The sequence below is a fragment of the Ranitomeya imitator genome, chromosome 4 (assembly GCF_032444005.1).
Source record: "Ranitomeya imitator isolate aRanImi1 chromosome 4, aRanImi1.pri, whole genome shotgun sequence".
Classification (NCBI taxonomy): domain Eukaryota; kingdom Metazoa; phylum Chordata; class Amphibia; order Anura; family Dendrobatidae; genus Ranitomeya; species Ranitomeya imitator.
The window spans coordinates 207,382,569-207,404,416 of NC_091285.1; positions in this window are offsets into that span (position 1 = coordinate 207,382,569).

The window sequence follows — 21,848 nt, forward strand, 5'->3', positions numbered from 1 at the left end:
GAGGTCTTTGTCATTGAATTCTCCGAGTGGAGCTTTCGGGACACAGGTTTTCTGTGTGAGTAACATTGCAGGAGTAAGGATGGATGGATCTCCATAATCACTAGAAAATGCTGTCAGTGGCCTGGCATTCATGATGGCTGAGACCTCTGCCAAGAACGTGGATAAACTCTCTTGTGTAAGTCTGGTGTTAGCTTGCAAGAAGATAAAGTCTAATATTCTGCGTGCTATCCCTATCATCCTTTCCCACGCACCTCCCATGTGCGAAGAGTGTGGTGGATTGAAGGTCCAGGTACATCCTTGCTCACCTAGATACCTTTCCACATTAGCGATGTCCAGATTGGAAGGGATTTGGAGTTCTCTTGCCACTCTGACGAAATTCGTACCTCGGTCAGAACGAATATGCTTCACAGGGCCTGTGATTGCGATGAAGCGTCGAAGTGCGTTTATAAAACTTGATGTGTCCATCGATTCGATTACTTCGATATGAACGGCTCTAATGGACAGACACATGAATAGAACTGCCCAACACTTTGCTTCTGTAAGTATTTTTCTAGTCCGTCGTGTAGCCACAGACCAAGGACCGAATACATCTAGTCCAACGTTGGTGAAGGGAGGTACAGTACTGAGTCTGTCGGGTGGAAGATTGGCCATCTTCGGATTTTGGAATGTGCCCCGGAGTTGGCGACACGTAACACAGTCGAAGATGAGTTTGCTCACTCTTCTCTTTGCTCCAACTATCCATAGTCCAGCCGCCCGTAGGTTTCCTTCAGTGAACAAACGGCCTTGGTGTCTCACTAAGACATGATGATGTTGAATCAGCAAGGTTGTTACGTGATGACATCCAGGAATTATCACCGGGTGCTTCTCTGAAACTTCTACCTCAGCTTCTTGAAGATGGCCACCGACTCTCAGCAGCCCATCTTGATCGACAATCGGATCGAGCTTCCTCAGCCCACTGACTTCAGGAATGGGTTGTCCCTTGTTGAGGTTGTCTATTTCTCTGCCATAGGTTTCTCTTTGTACGACACGAAGTATTATAACCTTGGCTCTTTCCAGGTCGGGAGCAGTAAACGCAAGCCTGCAGTGATGCCAACCTTTACAAGGTCTCTGGCTATCAGGTAGTGCTGACTTGTACGACTGGGTTACATGAGATAAACAAGCTATAGCTCGAACAAGTGACTTCCAGGTGGAGAACCTGCTGAACTGGTGAGATTCGAGGTGGCAGCTTGAAATCTCTGTATGTAGAGCAGACACTTGAGGTCGGATCTCTTCATCTGTGTCTGGACCCACTAGTTCGAAAGTTTCAGGCCTGCTGATGTGGGACATCGAAGGGTACAAAGAGGTAGGACCTGTGAACCATGAAGTGTCCTTCAGATGACTGGGAGCAGCGGATCTAGTCACGTGGTCCACGGGATTGTGGTGAGTAGATACGTAGTGCCACTGATTAGGGTCGGTGGATCTTCTTATCCGAAGTACCCGGTTGCTGACGTAGACGTAGAAGCGTCGTGTCTCGTTACAGATGTACCCCAGTACCACCTTGCTATCGGTGTAGAACTCTGCATCCTTGATCTTCAGGCTCATCGCATCCGAGATCAGTTAGGCCAACTCAACTGCGAGGACAGCAGCACAGAGTTCCAGTCTGGGTATCGTGTGTTCATGAAGTGGCGCCAATTTCGTCCGACTCATAACGAACCCGATATGGCATTGTCCGCTTACGTCTATGGTTTTGAGGTACGCTACTGCTGCAATCGCTTTGACTGATGCATCACAGCAAATACAAAGTCTTTGCGTTTTGACCTCTGTGGATGGCACAGGAGCATACGGTCGCTTCACATGAAGGTCGGTCAGAGCTTCAAGAGACTTCCTCCACTCCGCCCACAGGTCAGCCTTTTCTGCTGGAAGTGGATCATCCCAATCAGTAGTGTCTTGGGTGAAGTCCCTAAGCATCAGCTTTCCTTGGTTACTGGAGCTACGAACCCCAAGGGGTCGTATAAACTATTCACGAAGGAAAGAACTCCTCTGCGCGTGAAGGGTTTCTCATCCTTGCTGATCTGAAAGGTGAAGGTATCTGTCTTCAGGTCCCACAGCAATCCAATGCTCCGCTGCATGGGAAGGGGGTCGATGCTGAGGTCTAAATCCTTTAGATCGCTGGAATAGTCTTCAGAGGGAAAGGCTTCCATCAACTCTCGGCTGTTGGAAGAAATCTTGTGTAACCTTAGGTTAGACTGAGCGAGCATGTCACGAGTCCTCTTTAGTAGACTGATTGTGGCCTCACTTGTCGGTGTGGACTTCAAACAGTCATCCGAGTAAAAATCCTTTTCCACAAAGGACCTGACGTCTGAGCCATACTCTTCTTTACCCTTTTTGGCAGAATGTCGGAGGCTGTAGATTGCGACCGCTGGGGAAGGGCTGTTCCCAAAGATGTGTTCCCGCATCCGGTACTCTTCGATGTCTTTGTCCGGGTTGTTGTCACGGTACCAGAAGAACCTCAGGTAGTTTCTGTGTTCCTCTTTGACGAGAAAACAGTGGAACATCTGTTGTATGTCAGCCATAAATGTCACTGAATCTCTACGGAAACAGAGTAATACTTCCAGAAGTCTGTTGTTGAGGTCTGGGCCCGATAGTATGACATCATTCAATGACACGTCTTCGCATTTGGCACTCGAGTTGAATACCACTCTAATTTGACCTGGCTTCTTAGGATGGTGCACTCCGAAGATGGGCAGGTACCAACACTCCTCTCCGTGTCGAAGTGCAGGTGCAATCTCTGCGTGGTTGCTCTGGAATATCTTTCCCATGGAGGTAAAGAAATGTTCCTTCGTCTCAGGTGACTTCTGAAGCTTGTGAATTAAGGGAGATGAATCTGCTGTAGACCAATTCCTTGTTGTTGGGTAGGCGTCTCCTCTGAGGTCGAAATGGTAGAGGTGCGACCCAACTATTCGACATATCCTTGACTATTTGTTCGTCCATGATGTCCAAGAATATCTTGTCTTCTATAGACATCGCTACCTTGTTGTCTTCCTTCGTCCTGTGGAAGACTGTACATCCTATGTGGTCTTGTTCACCTTCACTGGTGTGGTCTTCGTTGATAGGAACTGAGAAAGGGCAAGGTAGGGGAGTGCTGCTCGGTAATTCCTTTACCAGCAGACTATTGTGACGGCTGGAAGAGAGATGGACGTCCATTTTCTAGTGTGCTGGTAAGCATACTGTTGACTGAGACCGGCTTGTGTGCTCCTCCTAGACAGACATCTCCTACAATGACCCATCCAAGGTCTTGCCTCTGAGCGTATGGAGCATTCCGTGAGCCGTTGATATATTCTCTAGTCTTGTGGACTCGTAGTATATCTCTTCCCAGAAGTAAAGCTATTGGGGCTTCTGGTTCCAACTCAGGTATCAGGTGGGCTATACGCTTCAGGTGGGGGTGATACGTTGCCAACTCTGGTGAAGGTATTTCAGACCTGTTGTCAGGAATCTGGTTGCACTCCAGGATGGTCGGTAGTGACAGACAGGTCTGGCCATCCATGGACTCCATTTTGTATCCGGTTGCTTTCCTCCCCGCCGTCTCGACGGTACCTGAACATGTCCTAAGGGAGTAGGGACAACCGGGGCCTACAATGTTGAAGTTGTCAAAGAAGATGGACCTGGCTAAAGACCTATTACTTTGGTCATCTAGGATTGCATATATCTTGAGCGCTTTGTCTCTGTGGCCTGTTGGATAGACTTGGACAAGGCAGATTTTTGAGCAGGATCTTCCTCCTGTGAGTCCCTTACAGATCTCCGTACATTGAGAGGTGACCGCAGGGGTGCCTTTGTCGGTGTTCTTCTGTTTCTCATCATGCTCCTCTGCTTGTGACAACACTCCTGGAGGTGGTCCAGGATGCAAGGCTGTATTGTGATCCGTGCTGCATTCTGCACATTTCACGCTAGCTCCACAGTACCTGGCGAAGTGAGAGGTTGTAGCACAGCATTTGAAGCAGATGTTGTTTTCCTTGAGGAAACCTTTGTGATCCTCTAAAGTCTTCTCCCTGAAGGCTCTGCACTTTAGTAGAGGATGTGGTTTCCTGTGTAGAGGACACTGTTTACTGACATCCTGAGGTTTGCTCTCTTCCGTAGGGGGCTTAGTTGTCTTGTGTGGAGGACCTGTGGAATCAATATCAGTTTTATGGACTGCCACGGGTGTCTTACTGGGTTTGACACCAGGGGTAGTGGAACATGACAGAGTGAAATCAAAACTAGGGTCATTTCTGATCTTGGCTTGCTGGGTGACAAACTCAACAAATACAGTAAAAGGAGGGAATGGTACGTTGTGAATTTGTTTATACCGTGAACCATGTATAATCCACCTTTCTTGAAGATTGTAAGGAAGTTTTTGTACTATTGGATTGACACCCCTAGCAGTGTCTAAGAATGCCAATCCAGCCAAGTGACCTTCCTTTTGGGCGACCTGTAACTCTATCAATAAATCACTCAATTCTCTAAGTCTTTGATAAGCCTTGGGCCCTATCTTAGGGAAATCATCAATTCTTTTGAATAAAGCATTCTCTATTACTTCTACGGACCCATAGCATTCGTCAAGTCTTTCCCACACTTTACGTAAACCTATGTGTGGGTATTCTATGTAATGTCTCTTAGTCTTTTAGCATGCTCGACAGATTCAGTTCCAAGCCACTTTACCAGGAGATTACTCCTCACTGCTAGAAAGGTCCAGTCCCTGAATGGCGTTCTGGAACGAAGCTCGCCACGACCTATTGTTTTCAGCTTTGTCAGTGAACTTTACAAGTCCTTTTGTTACCAGTTCTCGGCGGGCAAAGAACTTTGCCAAGTCTATGGTGGCTTGATCAGTGTTGGTACGAGCCGGTATGTTATAGCCATGTCTAGTGTGTGGTGCATCACCATACCTGTGAGACGCTCTTGGCTTCGGACAGTCTGCATAGTACCTTTCTGGTGAAGAAGATGTCTCTTTAAGGAGAGGTGGGAGCTGTACCTTCTTCTCAGTGGAATGGTAGCTGTGGTTGACTCCTCTGTGTTGGACGTCTTCTTGTTTGTAGTAGTGAAGTTCGGGGTTGGATCGATGATAATCGGCGTAGGCTGATCGTTGTAGTCTATCTAGGGTCCATGCTGGAGTGTCGATGAACGTACTCTGCGACGCGCTGAGCTGGATCTTGCTTCTCTAGATCTGTTCCAAGAACGTTGCTGCATCCCTCATAATCAGGATCCTTCATGGCTTCCAAGTACTCTGCCTTAGCTATTGCAGCTGCTGCCTCTTTGTCTATCATAAGTCTTTCTAAAGACACTTGCAGGCGCGCACCTTCTGCTTCTTGCTCTGCCCGCAAACGTGCATTTTCTGCTTCATGCTCTGTTTGTCTCAGCTTTAGATGCATTTCTTTCTCGGCGAAGGAAGACCTCGCTTTGGCTGCTTCAGCTTCAGCCCGAGCGACAGCAGCCAGCTCTGCTAATGATGACCTGCTAGAGCTTGCTCGTGACCTCGTCTGGAGTGAGGATGTGCTGTTTCGAGACATTGTGCGCTTAGCTGCATACTGCTGAGTGTTTTGGCGGGAAACTGAGTCTGTGTGCGGTGAGCTTCCGCGTGGCGGGAATGATGTAGCTCATCTTGGCGGGCTGCAGTATAGTTCTGCGGCTGTATGGCGGCTGCTGTGATACCCGAATGCGGAGCAATGTGGGTGTTAGTGGTTCCGTACAGTCTGATCAACTACAGCCTGCGACCGGCTATCAGTTTCACTGAAGGCAGTTAATCTGTTCTTACTTTACAATCACCGCCTGCGACTGGCGGTCTCGTTTTTCACTGTTCTGTCTTCCTCCACGTAGGATGCTGTGTGGATTCCAACATACGGCTAAACCTTCATCCACATCCCAGTAAACAGACTGTGTTGATGCTTAAGTCTTATTTATTAGGGTGATGATAACCAAAACTGTAACGTTGAACAACAATAGTGGACAGTATTCATAGTAGATGATCGAATAGTGAATGATGTTGATGTACAAGGTGGATGTTCAGTGAATAATAATAGTGGATGACTGGTGAAAAACTGTAAAGAATAACAGCATTTCAGTATATGCACATACAGGGTGCAACCACATAAATAACTGGGACATTACAGCAAGAATTATACAGAGTGCATTACACAGTAATTCTAACAGCACTGCCCTATTCTATACAAGAATGCATCTATCTACATGCAGAGTACACCTGAACCTAACTGCAAGCTGCAAAGCACATCTGCCTAACTATATCTGACTATAGGAGCTGCATAAGGCTTAAATACTAACACAAAACATAAGAAGCATTAAACCTTTATAAACGTACCGAGATCCGTTAGGACAGGGGTAAGGAAGTAAGCGAGACAGGAGCACGTGTGCCTCGGTTCAGATCTGAGGAAAAATGGCTACTGAAGCTTGTCTCCACAAGAAGAATGTGGGCGGAACTAACCCATAAGACATTGCTCTAGGAGGGAAAGGTTGGTAAACAACATGAAAAGTAGGCAACTGATGACCTCCAGTGGCCACAACTTGAATAACAAGATAATTTACTTTCTGCACATTAAGATGGGCAGAACACTGCTGTTTCCTGTTGCCTGATGCTGAAGCAATCATGGTCATCCATCCGGAGCAAATCCAGATCCCTGGGGAAGGTATCATGCAGATTTTTGATCAGAATTTTGATCTGAGGGTCCATATCTGTATCCCCCCTTGGGAGTGGGAGTAGAGTGGACGGGTTGAGGACTGTGCATCTGGAGATGGTGATGCCTGGCGGTGGAGAGATGTTTTGGCTGGGTTTGATTGAGGATTTCTGAGATGTCATGCAGAGCCAGGATTTCCAATCTGCAATCCAAGAATGATGTCAGCAGTCTTGTCCAGGAGGGCCGGTGCTGCAAATGCTGCTCTCATGCAGGAGGGGGCTTCCCTTGCAACTGGATCCAAGCAAGCTGAAAATTAGCCCAAAGGTCTCGGCCTTCCCCCCTGAAGCTGCATCAGGACTCCAGTAGCAAGGCCTTCTTTTTTCATCAGGTAGAGACGGAATGGCTTCTCGTAGTCAGGTAAGCCTAGTGCTGGCACTGAGACTACAGAGTCTTTTAACTTCTTGAACGAGCTGAAGGCTGCATCTGTCAGGAGGAACGGGGTTATGTTGACACAGTCATACAGAGGCTGCATTAGGACTGAAGCATCAGGGATCCAGTCTCTGCAATACGAAACTAGACCAAGGAAGGCCTGTAGCGCCTTTAGAGTTGTTGGAGGAACCATCTTCTCCACTGTGGTCTTCCAGTTATCTGTCAGATGTTTCGTCTGGTGAGCAATACAGTGTTTCTGGAACGTAACTCGCTTCAGACACCACTGGACTTGGTTCTTTGAGACCTTGCAATGCTGCTCTGCCAGGTAGAGTAGGAGAGACAAGGAATGGGCTTTACACGTGCACAAAGGAGTAGATTGTCCACATATTGTAGCAGGGTTACTTCTGCATGTTCTGTGACCCAGTTGGTGAGGACTGTGGACATTGCTTTGGTGAACTGTGAAGGGCTGTTCAGGGCCCGCTGTGGCAAAACTGTCCATGTGTGGTGTCCCCCCTGGTGCGTTAAGGCAAACAGGTACTGGTCTTCTGGATGAAGTGAGCACTGGAGAAAGCATTAGCCAGGTCGGTCACTGTGAACACTTTTGCTGTGGAAGGCATATTTGAGAGCAGAGTGTGCGGATTTGGCACAATTGGAGTTTCAAACACCGTGGGGTCATTCACGTCACTCAGGTCATGTAACATTTTGAACTTGGTTTCTCTCCTTATACAGTCTTTTTTTCCTTGACCGGGAAAAGCGGGGTATTGCAAGGCGATGTGCAAGGAACAATGATTCCTCTTTCCAGGTAGATCTTCAGTTGGTCAGAGGCAGCTTGACTCTAGGCCTGGCCTGGGCCTTACGAGGGTACGGGGTACCTGGCTTGAGTGACACCCGTACTGGGGAAACGTGAGGTTTTCCCACGTCCTGAGGTCCCTTAGACCATAAACTCTCTGGTACTACGTCCAGTACCTCCTTGGGTAGGCCTCATCGGTTGTTTTGAGGTTCTTGTAGGGCCGCCAGCATGACCATGATTCCTCTTAGGTCAGGGATGAAGAAAGTGTCATGGTCCCATCTTCCTGGAACACTGTGGTTGCCTTCAGCTTCTGCAGTAGGTCCGCTCCCAGCAGGTTGAGTGGCAGGTTCTTGACACCACAAACTGGGACAGGATAGAGTGTCCTGGCTGAGTGCACACGCTCAGAGGCTTTGTAAGCTGAGAATGTCTGACTTGACCATCAATGCCCATGCGAGACACAGAGGATTCTGATAGGCAGGTGGGGTCAGCGAGTTCCGCAGGTCTCATCACACTTCTGGCTGCACCGGTGTGCAGAAGAAAAGATCTGACAACGCCATCCACTTTCAGGGTAATTTGAGGTATTGGTCCTGCAGACGGGGTTTTACATGTCAGGAGCGTAGTGTCTTGCAGACCTGGCATGCTTACCCCTGTCCCATGGACGGGGTACTTCACTGTTTTCTGTACTTCTTCCTTGACCTGTTTCTCTGGACCAACTCTTGGGTTGCATGGGTGCTCTGCACTGGTTCCGGAAATGGCCAAACTTGCCATAGATGTAACACTTGACACTTCCTCTGTCTTTGTAGGGTGGTTGCGCTTCCAGGTCAGTGGTCACCATGAGAGGGGCTGTCTTCTGCACTCCTGGTTGGGACTCAATCCCTTTGGCTACCGTGGACAACGGCATGATGGACACTGTAGCGGCAGTGGGATCCGGCCTGCTGATTGAAGCTGCGGTGGTAAGATGGGGCCTGCAGGTGCGTCCTTGGCGAGGCTCGGGGGTGCCATGAGACCGGTGGCTACATCCAACCCAAGGTCTTGGGGCATTACAGGGGCTGCGGCCGCATCTGCCATTACTTCTTCCCCCTGCTTTGACATAGCTTCTCCCCTTTGCTAACCTTATTGAGGTTGGTGTCTCCTCTCCGGAGTCTGCAGCGGTTCTTCCGGCGTGTTGTTCGGCACTTTGCAGCGTCTTCACTTCTGGCTCCCCTTCCGGCATTCTCAGCAGCACTGCACCCGTTTCCTTCTTCGCACTCTTTGTGGTGCTATAATGGCAGCAGTTTTGGTGACAATTGGCAATAAACAGTCTCCTAGGCGCACATAAACCGTTTTGCTGGGTCAGTCCACTGCTATTGACCTGTTCTCGGGCCTAGCCACTATCAGTGGTTTCCTGATTGGCTGTCTCAGTCCATGCACAAAGGCCTGCGCCAACATTTGCGTGTGTATCTGGTCATGAATGGTGAAGCCCAAGTCTTGGAATACTTGCATTACTCTGCCATGAAACTTCTCCACAGACTCTGTCTTGTCTTGGTTCATGTCATGTAAGCTGAGGGCTTGTCCCGCCAATCTGCCTTTGGCTCACACTCTGAGCTGTTCAATTAGCTGTGGCCCTGACTCCCAAGCGTGTACATCTAATTCTGCTCGAAGTTTGAATTGTTCCTTCATGATTGGCCAGAGTGCATCACCTGCATTTTTGTTCCATTTATGGCCCAGAGATCATTCCAGGTGGCTATATATGTTCGCTAGTTCTGCTACATTCTTCAGTAAAATGGCATGGGATGCATCCCTGGGTCTGGAAGATTGTCATCTGACTTGAAGTGCACATAGTGTAATGGTGGTGCCTCTATCTGCCCCTGCATTCTTGGTGCCTGTGGGTTTCTTTTCCTGGTACTGGGCAGCATGTATGATGTTCCCTCTTCATCTTCATCAGAGGAATAGTTGTGATAGCGTGTGCTGGGGTCATACACTGGCTGATTTTGGACTTAGAAATTGCCTTTATATGTGAGTATGTCACCCCCCTTGCTGAAGCATAGGCTTACAGTTCGATGTTTGGTTGAATGTAGGCAGCTCTGACCGGTGCTGAAGTTGCACATTATCAACAGATGATGATGATGATGTCAGTCCTCCCCCCCTCTGCACCCAGGGCTGAGCTGTCTGCGCCTACTGCAGCTTGGGGGGTGCCTTCTACCGGGGGATCTCCACCTTCCTCCCCCAATACCATGACTGTCAGAGGCTGGGCTGTATTGGGAACATAGAATGTGCCTTGTGCTGTGAGCACCGGATACAGAGACACCTCACTGCTTGAATCTGGCATCTCCACAACAGGCAACAAAGCAGGAGAAGGAGAGTGTGAAACAGGAAGAGATACATGGTGCAGAGGAAAAGAAGGAGGTAGAGATGTGAGGTGCGCAGAAGGCGGGACGTGCGGAGGTGAAGAGTGAGGGAGGGGAGCTGATAGAGCAAAAGACAGGTGGTTTAAGAGAAGGGGGAGAGAGAGAGAGAAGGAGGCAAAGGGTGTGGCGAAAGAGAAGGAGGAGGTGTGGAGTGTGATGTAGAAGGAGGGAGGAGAACAGAGGGAGGAGAGAGAAGATGGGAGGTGTGGAGGAGAGAGAGGAGGAGAAGAGAGGCGTGGAGATGGGTGTGGAGAAGGAAGAGCAGGAGGAGATAGATGTGGTGGGGGAGTGATGAAGGAGGAGAGAAGGAGGGTGAGTGAAGGAGGAAAGAGGTGTGGAGAAGGAGAAGGAGGAGTAGATGTGTAAAGGAGATAGAGAGTGAGAGAGGAGAAGGAGGAGAGAAAGAGTGACATAGAAAAAGGAGGAATGAGAGAAGAAAGATGGAGGAGAAAGACAAGAAGAAAATTCCTTCTTCTTTGATGGCAGATGCAGCCTGAGACTGCATGGTCAGAGCAACAGCGCCATCTCCATGTACAAAGGTTGGGCGGGGCGCACCACATACTGTGCAAAAACTCCCTATACCATGGAATCTATTGAGAGCTTGGGGAGGCGCTGATGGCTTAATACCTTTCCCCATTTTATATACATAAAAATCACTTCCTGGTTTGCTCACATATCTCTCTGTACCACCTAAACGATGTAAGATCTGCTGCTACTGTATACCATGTATCAGCATTCAGCAATGTAACATCAGCTAACTTCCCTTATTTTCCTTTCTACGTCATGCCATTCTGCAGCTTGAATTCTGCCGTTCTGATGAATTTCACATACTTTATACCTTCTAAAATTCTTCACGTACTTAACACCTTCGTGTTCTGCCACTATCTCAAGGGCCGTTTTGTCATCAGGAAGCAAAAGACCCTCCTGTTGCTTGGCCACCTTATTTCCCATTGCAAAAAGAAAAACAAAAAAAAAACAACAAAAAACTTCAAACAAATGGGTATATAAAAACACAAAAAAAAAATAATAAAATAAAAAAAAGAAAGGAACACTTCCAAAAATTGGTGCACTATGTTGAAATCAAAACATTAAAAAAACATCAAAAACTCGGTACACGATCCAAAACTCAGGATCTTTACAGAAAAGGAAAAAAAAAACCCTTTTAAACAAAAAAGTGAAGAGGCAGAAAAGAAAAGAAACTTTGAAAAACTTAAAAAAGTCTAAAAACTTCAAAATGCAACAAAGACAGAAGGACAAAAGGAAAAAACCCTTATAAGAGTAATAAAAATAAAAAAAATAAAAATTAAAACGACTTCTCTTCTCCTTTTCTTTTTCCTGAACTCTGCGCTCAAATGCAGTCAGAGACACACTTCCCCTTTTTATAAACAGCTGCTTGTTTTACCAAAAAAATCACGTATGTCACATCAAACATGATAGATATCATTTAGTTTCACCTCTTCAAATAAATGCTATACCATAGCCAGATATATGCAAAAACAGGAAACTTAGAAAAAGGAAAAAAAAACAAAAAACATATGACTGTGTGATTTACAATGGATATATCTCTGCTTGCGGCGTGGAAAAGGGGAAGTTCAGAAGAGAAAAAAAAAAAACCTCTCTTTTACAATTGTATGCTCTTAAAGCAGCGATACATGAATCGAACCAAACAGATAGACGTCCAGGAGATGCCCCTTTTTATTCTGTGACACGTGCAGGTTGTGCTGGGAACAGACTACTGCCAATCGCACTGGGCACACCTGTGCCCGGGCCGCCTGAGTGAGAAACACAAGCGTGATATCTACCACCCCGGTCCGTCATCCTAACTGGATAGCCGGCACTACGGGAATCTGCAGTAGCCCTCTAAGTTATCACTACCCGTGCCTGGAGCCTGGGACCACCTGCCCCGGGACTACCTGTCCCTCCTATGCACGGGAATCCTGCAATAACTTATCGAGCGATTTGACCTCCTGCGGTCTGTTACCCAGCAACCACAAACAGTCACTGTTTCTTGCTTCTCCCGGATCTACACAAACACAGAACACATACACGGCACACAGCAGACACCTTGATCCCAGGGTTTTGGGTACAGGCTTTGGACTTTTTACACTACCTGGGAATGCGGTGGTGACCACACCTGACCGGCAAGAGGTATAGACCCGGACTGGGCACAGGGGACTTTCAGGTAAGATGATAACATTTTCTTAACTTACTTATGGAGCTGCGCAGTCTCCGTCCCGTGAACCAAGGCCGTGGCCAACACCTCCGTCTCTCCGGTCAGCAAGGTCGCCGTGTGTTTCATCCATGCCTCGCGGGGCGCCATTTGATATGGAAATTTGGGTTGGATAAATCTATCCCGTGTGTGCTGTGGCCGTTCCCAATAAGACTGAGTATTTTAAGCGCTCATCAAGAGTGAGTCTGTACGCGATTGTGACAGGAAAGCATTCCATCAATACTGATCCTTTATTTCCTGATACATAGTTTTATAATTGCATATAGGAAGGAGTGGTTAGGGGTGGTTAGTTAATTAACATATTGTCTAGCTCCTCTGTTATTGGTTATCTGAATATATATGGAATATTGTGATTAATGCACATATGACTGCTGATTAAGCAACTAAAATGAAGTTCTCTGCATCTGGGACAAAGTTGAGACATCTCATCAGCACTTAATACATCTGGAGTTCTTCTGCTTTTCGGGTGGAAAACACCGAACAGTCAGTCTGGCTTATATTAGTTTATGTCAGCCATTTTAAGCAATTGATTATAATGTATATAGATATATTTGCGTTTATATGAGTATATAGGTTATAGAGGAGTATACATGCAAGTGAGATCTACATGATATAAATATTTCCATCACAAATACAAAAGAACAGCATAGTTATATTGTTACGAATGTGCCATTATTAGCATAACCAGTTCATGTGATATCATACGTCAGGTCACTACACAGACTTCCCATAAACAAAAGGGTAGAAAATAGCCATAATGGAAAAATAGCAAGATGGTGCAATAGTTTAATTACAGTAAGTGTGATAATTCCAGACTTTCAGTGAAGGGTGTGTTCCTAATAATCTGTTTCCCTTCATGTTTTAATTCAACATTTCCCTTTTTCCCAGCAGAACTGATGCCAAGTGTGATTTAAGTGTTAATATTGTCTGAAAAATCAAGCTATTGTTTTCCTAAATGAATTAATAATCAGAAACATTCTCATGTCTGCTTGGAATTTATGTATAATATTCTTTCTTTTTTTTGTCAACAGTTTTAACATTTTGACTGTCTTAAAGGGACCATTGTCATATACCCTTTTAGAGAATTTTGAGTTAATAGAATGGCTCTATGGCTGTTACAAAGAGTGTTTCTCTCTCTGGAGGACATCTCACATCCTGAATGAAACAGACAACCCATTGATTTGAATTGCCACAGTGTAATGCCTCATTTTCTCTGTAATGACACTGTAGGAAAATATAACACTTAAAGGGGTTGTCCCACCAACAAGGTTAAGTGTAATTATAAGATATTGGAGTCATGATAAGTTTAATTGGATGAGTTAAAAAGTGTTCCTGTGTTGAGATAATCTTATAAATGTTCGCCTGCTATTTATTTTGTAATGGCTGTGTCCCACTATGCAGAGTTGCTCCAAATCATGATTGGCATATATCAGAGCTCCCAGCTAAGGGCTTGTTTCCACATGCGAGAAACACGTCCGTGTCTCGCATGTGGAAACGAAGTTCTGGCGCCGGCACTCCAGAGCGGAGCGTGCGGCCACATAGCAACACATGGAGCCGCACGCTCCGCTCTGGAGTGCCGGCGCCAGAGCTCTGTTTCCACATGCGAAACACGGACGTGTTTCTCGCAAGTGGAAACAAGCCCTAAGGAAGAGGGAAGCATAAGTCACCTATGAGAAGAGGGCATATAGACAAAGCAGCAGGGGCTCACAGCTGCTACTTTCTGAGGTAACACATTTCCCTGCCTGTTTAATCACAGGAGGGAGTGTTTTTACAGTGTCTCCAGTCATCTGTGTACATTATAAGTAAAGTCAGTGACATAAAATCATGGCCAAAAAGGAGTGTTGGTACCCTTGAAACTGTATCAAGGATGTCATGCTTGTTCAAACTCACCTGTGGTAAGTAACAAGTGTGGGAGATATAAAAATCACATCTGAAACCAGATAAAAAGGGGATATTAATGCAGTCTTTGCATTATGTGTCTCTGTGTGCCACACTAAGCACGTAGAACAGAAAAAGGGGAAGGAAACTGTCTGAGGACTTGAGAACAAAAATTGTTGAAAAACATCAACAATCTGAAGGTTACAAGTCCATTTCCAGAGATATCAATTTTCCTTTGTCACCGATGCACAACATAACCTAGAAGTTTTCAACCCATGGCACTATAGCTAATCTCCCTGGACGTGGACGGCAGAGACAAATTGATGAAAGTTTGCAGCACAAGATAGTCTAGATCAGGGGTGTCAAACTGCATTCCTCGAGGGCTGCAACCAGGTCATGTTTTCAGGATTTCCTTGTACTGCACAGGTGATAATTTAATCACCTACACACATAATGATTGCAGCACCTTGTGCAATGCTAAGGTTTGCTGCCCTCGAGGAATGCAGTTTGACACCCCTGGTCTAGATGGTGGATAAGCAGCCTCAATCAAGTTCCAAAGAAATTCATGCTGTCCTGCAGGCTCAGGGTGCAGTGCAAACTATTCGTCAACTTTTTACTGAAACGTGATGACGGGAGACCCAGGAGCACAGGACTGATGACACAGACATAAAAAAACTAGACTGCAGTTTGTCAAAATGTAAGAAATCGTAAATCCTTCTGGGAAATCATCTTGTGGATCGATGAGACCAAGATAGAGCTTTTTGGTAATATACATCATGGGACTATAAGGACAATCTTAATAATCAAAGTAACTAACTAAATATCAATAAATTACTGCTTAATAAGAAAGAACACTACAGGTTGTATAAGCAAGGCTGCAGTGTTTTATTAAGGATATTATCATAAACCAATGTTAATGAATTAAATAAAACATAATTTTTTAAATAACCTACATCAACAGCAACTCAGTCCTTACTTGACTAAAGTCGATCATCCAGTCCAGTATTAAATAATTAATAAAAAAACATTTAGCCAGAGGGCTACATGTTACCTCCCTTCAATAAAGCAATGCAAGGGCAAAGTTTCTGTGGCCACTTCCTGTCCTGCAATTATATAAACTGTGCCTGACCGCACGGCCATGCGATAGTGTACAATTGAATACGTGTGTTTGTTGTGAGTGCAAGTCGTTCATTAAATACCCCTACCCTATTGTATGACTGTTTGCGTATGGAGTATGGCTGCTATCTAGCGCCCGACAAATCACTCAACGTGTCACACACGTATCAGCGTCTATTGCTGTGACCGCCAGTGCGGCGCCACGCGCCAGTAGTGCGCTTCCTGACCCACGTCTGGGTGCTTAGTGGTGCCTGCCAGCACGGCACAGTTCGCACTTCGGTGCTCTAATTATAAGAGTTTCCTAACACACCCTGTTGCGGTGTTGTGCCAGCATGGGTCTAATCGGACTTCAATCCTAGTTGGGGTTAAGTTCGCTGACTGCTTGCTCGCCTTCTATGTGCGGTACCGCGACCCCGTGACGCAACAGGATCGCTTCCTTCACGTTGGGTGAAGTTTAACCCACGCGAGTATACTTATGAGTACCGCCATATAGTCCGTCATTACTCAGCAGCAGGTTCCATCTCTGCACGGTGGACCCCGGGCTACGAACGCACCGTACACTATCAGTCTTATTATTTGGTGCGTTCCGCTAGCCCTAACATTACACTAGCGCCAGGGTCTGGCTAGTGATGACGGACAAACAGCAATCCTTGCGGTATATACAGCAGCTGGAGGGTAGGTTGGCGGCTCTCGAGAGCGCAACCTCAGCTGTGGATGTTACTGCAGTTGCTGTACAGGCTGCCAGCGTGGCTGCAGCAACTTTGTCCATTGCCACCCCTGTTCCGACATTTTCTCGCCTCCCGCTGCCAGAAAAATTTTCTGGTAATAGCAAATTTTGTAGGGGATTCGTGAGTCAGTGCTCTATTCATCTCGAGCTTCTGGCTGCACGTTTCCCCACAGAGCGGGCTAAGGTGGGATTTATTGTGTCTCTATTGTCGGACAGGGCGTTGGAATGGGCTACGCCGCTGTGGGAGCGTGGCGATCATGTGGTGCAGAGTGCTCCTCTGTTTTTGAGCACTTTAAAACAGGTCTTTTTAGGACCTCAAGTCACCCATGACACTGCGCTCCAACTGCTGGCATTAACTCAGGGTGAGTCCTTGGTCAGTCATTTTACCGTCCAATTCCACACTTTAGCATCTGAGCTGGAATGGTCGGATACAGCTCTTATCCCCATATTTTGGAGGGGCTTGGCTGACCATGTAAAGGACGCTCTGGCCACTAGGGAGATTCCTGCCACACTGGAGGAGTTAATAACAGTCTCCACTCGAATTGACCTCCGTTTTAACGAGCGGAGGTTAGAGCGAGCCCAGTGTAGGCAGAGGTTTCGGCTGGCTCCTACTTTCGCCAAACCTCTGGAATCTCCGGTCCTGGTTCCTGAGTCACATGAGGCCAGGGAAGTGTCACAAGCGGGACCTAAGTCCCGGACCGCTTGTGCACTCAGGGTCTGTCATGTTTGCCAGCAGTCTGGACATTTAGCCACCAGATGTCCTCAGCGGTCGAGGAAACGTCAGCGTCTAGTGGTCGTAGGTGGAGGTACACTAGACACGGCGACGTTTGCCTCTAAATTGTCCTTTAAGGGGACAATTACTATAGGCTCATTCTCCCACTCGGTAGAGCTCTGCGTGGATTCTGGGGCGGAGGGCAATTTTATGTCTTCTGCCTTCGCCCAACGCCACGCAATACCTCTGGTTATGCTAGCTCAACCTGTAACAGTACGAGTGGTGAATGGGTCGACTCTGCCCTCACAGATAACTCACCAGACCATCCCTTTTACTCTGTCCATGTCGCCATCTCATCAGGAGATTATTTCTCTGCTCGTCATTCCAGAGGGAATTGATGAAGTCCTGTTGGGAATACCTTGGCTACGGTACCACTCTCCTCATATCGAGTGGTCCTCAGGCAGAATTCTGGGATGGGGTGAATCTTGTGGGGGTAGGTGTCAGAGGGAGTGCGTTCAGGTAGCTACAACTGAGGTACCCGCAGATCTTTCCTCTCTCCCCAAGCAGTATTGGTCGTATGCAGATGTATTCTCCAAAAAGGCGGCGGAGACCCTTCCGCCCCATCGCCCCTATGACTGTCCTATTGACCTCTTGCCTGGTGCTGAGCCTCCCCGGGGTCGAGTCTATCCGCTATCTCTCCCGGAGATGGAGGCAATGTCACAGTACATCCAGGAAAATCTGGCAAGAGGGTTCATCAGGAAGTCAGTGTCACCTGCTGGGGCAGGGTTCTTCTTCGTGCAGAAGAAGAGTGGGGAATTGCGTCCATGCATAGACTACAGGGGTCTTAACGCCATCACCGTTAAGAATAAATACCCTTTGCCTTTGATATCTGAACTGTTCGATAGGCTTCGGGGAGCAAGGGTATTTACTAAATTAGATCTGCGGGGTGCTTACAACCTGATTCGCATCCGTGAGGGGGACGAATGGAAGACGGCTTTTAACACCAGGGATGGGCACTATGAATATCTGGTGATGCCCTTTGGGCTCTGTAATGCCCCAGCCGTTTTCCAAGACTTTGTGAACGATATCTTCAGGGATATGCTTTCCACCTCGGTCGTAGTCTATCTGGATGATATTCTCATCTACTCTCCAGATATTGACTCCCACCGGAGAGATGTTTGCAAAGTCTTCGACCTCCTACGGGCAAACTCCCTCTATGCCAAGTTGGAGAAGTGTATGTTTGAGCAGGAGTCCTTAACTTTCCTAGGCTACATCATCTCAGCCCAGGGATTGGCAATGGATCCTGCCAAACTACAGGCTGTGATGGACTGGCAGGAACCCCATTCTCTTAAAGCGGTGCAGCGCTTTATGGGGTTCATCAATTATTATCGCCAGTTCATCCCGCATTTCTCAACTTTGGTAGCTCCCTTGGTTGCCCTCACCAAGAAGGGGGCGAATCCCAAATTGTGGTCTGAGGAGGTCTCCAAGGCTTTTATCTCTATAAAGTCACACTTCGCTAGCGCTCCCATTCTTCATCGCCCCGATGTTGATAAGCCATTTATCATGGAGGTGGATGCCTCTTCTGTTGGTGCTGGAGCAGTCCTCTTCCAAAAGGATGCTCAAGGTCGGAAGCATCCTTGCTTCTTTTTCTCCAAGACCTTCGCACCAGCAGAGAGGAATTATTCCATCGGGGACAGGGAGTTGCTAGCCATGAAGTTGGCTTTCTCGGAGTGGAGACATCTCTTGGAGGGAGCACGTTTTCCCTTCCAAGTCTTCACAGATCACAAAAATTTGGTGTATCTGCAGACAGCTCAGCGGTTGAATTCTCGCCAGGCCAGATGGTCCTTGTTCTTCTCCCGGTTTCATTTCACCCTCCATTTCCTTTCTGGGGAGAAGAACATTCGGGCTGACGCTCTCTCTCGCTCTGTTGTGTCATCTGTGGAGGAGGAGGAGCCTCGGCTTATTGTCCCCACCGAGAGTTTGAGAACCGTGGCCCCGGTTTCGCTGGAGTCTGTGCCCCCGGGCAAGATTTTTGTTCCATCTAGTTTGCGACCGGAGGTTCTCTCTTGGGCGCACTCGTCCAGGGTGGGTGGACATTTTGGTACTAAAAGGACATCAGAGTTACTGGCGAGGACATACTGGTGGCCGCATATGGCTCGTGATGTCGCGGAGTAAGTTCGGGCGTGTGTCTCTTGCGCCAGGAACAAGACTCCTCGGCAACGGCCAGCTGGGTTGCTTTATCCTCTGCCCGTGGCTGACAGGCCCTGGGAGATGGTCGGGATGGACTTTGTGGTTGGCTTACCCAGGTCTCGTAATTGCACCATTATCTGGGTGATCACCGATCATTTTTCCAAAATGGTGCATTTGGTGCCTCTTCCACGGCTACCATCTGCACGGGCGTTGGCTGTCTTGTTTATCAAGCATATCTTTCGCTTACACGGTATGCCAGACAAAATTGTTAGTGACCGGGGTCCCCAGTTTGCGTCTCGATTCTGGAGGGAGCTATGTCGTCTACTCAGTATTGAGTTAAATCTCTCTTCGGCATATCATCCCGAGACGAATGGGTTGGTAGAAAGGGCCAACCAGACCTTGGTCACATATCTGCGACATTTTGTTTCTGCCAGACAGGATGACTGGGCATCCTTGCTACCGTGGGCAGAGTTTGCACTTAACAATGCCGTAGCCGACTCTACCGGTCAGACTCCATTCCTCTTAAATTACGGCCAGCATCCGCGTGTTCCTGTGCCCATGCCTGTGTCTTCCGCTGATCCCAGGGTGGCAGACTGGGCTGTGGAGGCACGGGACATTTGGGATCGCACGCAGGATGCCATTCGTGCCTCCAAGGAGAGAATGAGGTCCTCCGCTCCGACTTTTGCCCCTGGCGACTTGGTGTGGCTCTCCGCCCGTAACATCAGGCTGCGAGTTGAGTCCACTAAGTTTGCTCCTCGCTACTTGGGTCCCTTCAAGGTTCTCGAACAGGTTAATCCTGTGGTCTACCGCCTGGCTCTTCCTCCACGCTTGGGTATCACCGACACCTTTCATGTGTCCCTCTTGAAACACGTATACATGTCCCGGTTTTCCGAGTCATCTGCTGGGACATCGGGTTCGTCTACGGACGATTACGAGGTGAACGCTATTTTGGGGTGCAAGGTGGTACGTGGCAAAAAGTTTTATTTGGTGGATTGGAAGGGTTATGGTCCAGAGGACAGGTCTTGGGAGCCTGCTGAAAACATTCGGGCCCCACAGCTCATTGCTGCCTTCGAGGGAAGCGAGGCCCAAGGAGGGGGGGGGGGCCCTAGGAGGCAGGGGTAATGTTAGGAGTCGAGTTTCCTCTGCTGCACAGGGGGAATCTCGATCCGTCTCCGCTGCGGTCTCCCATTCTCCTCCAGCCACAGTGGAGTCTGCTCAGCAGGGACGTCGCTCCCAGTGTCTTGCTCGCTCTCACTCTGTACAGAGAGTTACTGCTCCTTCTTCAGCTCCTGCCATTAAAGTCAGTGCTGGTCAGCGGCGAGCGGACTTCCCTGGGACTAAGTCCTTGTTTGCGCACACTGAGCATGCCCAGAGCAAGATCTCCCGTTGGAGATCGAGGGTCATGTGCTCTGGCTCTGCAGCGCATTCCATTGGTCCTCTTGGCAGGTCTTGGAAGAGCAAAGTTTCTGTGGCCACTTCCTGTCCTGCAATTATATAAACTGCGCATGACCGCACGGCCATGCGCTAGTGTACAATTGAATACGTGTGTTTGTTGTGAGTGCAAGTCGTTCATTAAATACCCCTACCCTATTGTATGACTGTTCGCGTATGGAGTATGGCTGCTATCTAGCGCCCGACAAATCACTCAACGTGTCACACACGTATCAGCGTCTATTGCTGTGACCGCCAGTGCGGCGCCACGCGCCAGTAGTGCGCTTCCTGACCCACGTCTGGGTGCTTAGTGGTGCCTGCCAGCACGGCACAGTTCGCACTTCGGTGCTCTAATTATAAGAGTTTCCTAACACACCCTGTTGCGGTGTTGTGCCAGCAAGGGTCTAATCGGACTTCAATCCTAGTTGGGGTTAAGTTCGCTGACTGCTTGCTCGCCTTCTATGTGCGGTACCGCGACCCTGTGACGCAACAGGATCGCTTCCTTCACGTTGGGTGAAGTTTAACCCACGCGAGTATACTTATGAGTACCGCCATATAGTCCGTCATTACTCAGCAGCAGGTTCCATCTCTGCACGGTGGACCCCGGGCTACGAACGCACCGTACACTATCAGTCTTATTATTTGGTGCGTTCCGCTAGCCCTAACAATACATTTCCATGAACAACCTGGGGAGAACACACAGCGACCCCTACCTGTGGTACGAGTCACTGCCTCACAGATTGTATAAAAGTGACGTCGACCACAGTTTCGTACACTTCAGAAAAAAAGAACACCACTGAATAGAGGCCAGGCGGAGTCCAGAGTAACTCTGCTGCCTCATTAGAGTGAATGGATCCCTCAGGGGTTTCATTTGAATGACATAACTCAGAGATTTAGATGGAAACCTCAAAGTAGAGCGCCGGATGTTTGTCATCCCAAACATTATGTAAAATGTTCCCAATAGAAGCTTCCACGCAATTCACAAATAAAGCAAGCCCTCTCTCAGTTCCGTCATCTGTTAACGGAAATAAAGGAGGCTTCCAAGTTACTGGTAGCAAAAAAGCTCTGCAAAAGCTAAATGGCTCCTCACCCGCTGAAAGAAATTCAGCAAATTCTGCGCTCACAAATCCAAATGCCCCCTCCCTTCTGAGACCCACAGTGTACCTAAATCACATATTGCATCTACGTTTGGCATTTCTGAAGCGATGAGAGCCCGCCTAACTTACGGGTGCATGTCTCCAGAAGCACGAGTTGGGCATAACGTACTGTTGACTGCAACATACTGGTCACTAGAACGTACTGGTCACTACAACGGCAGTT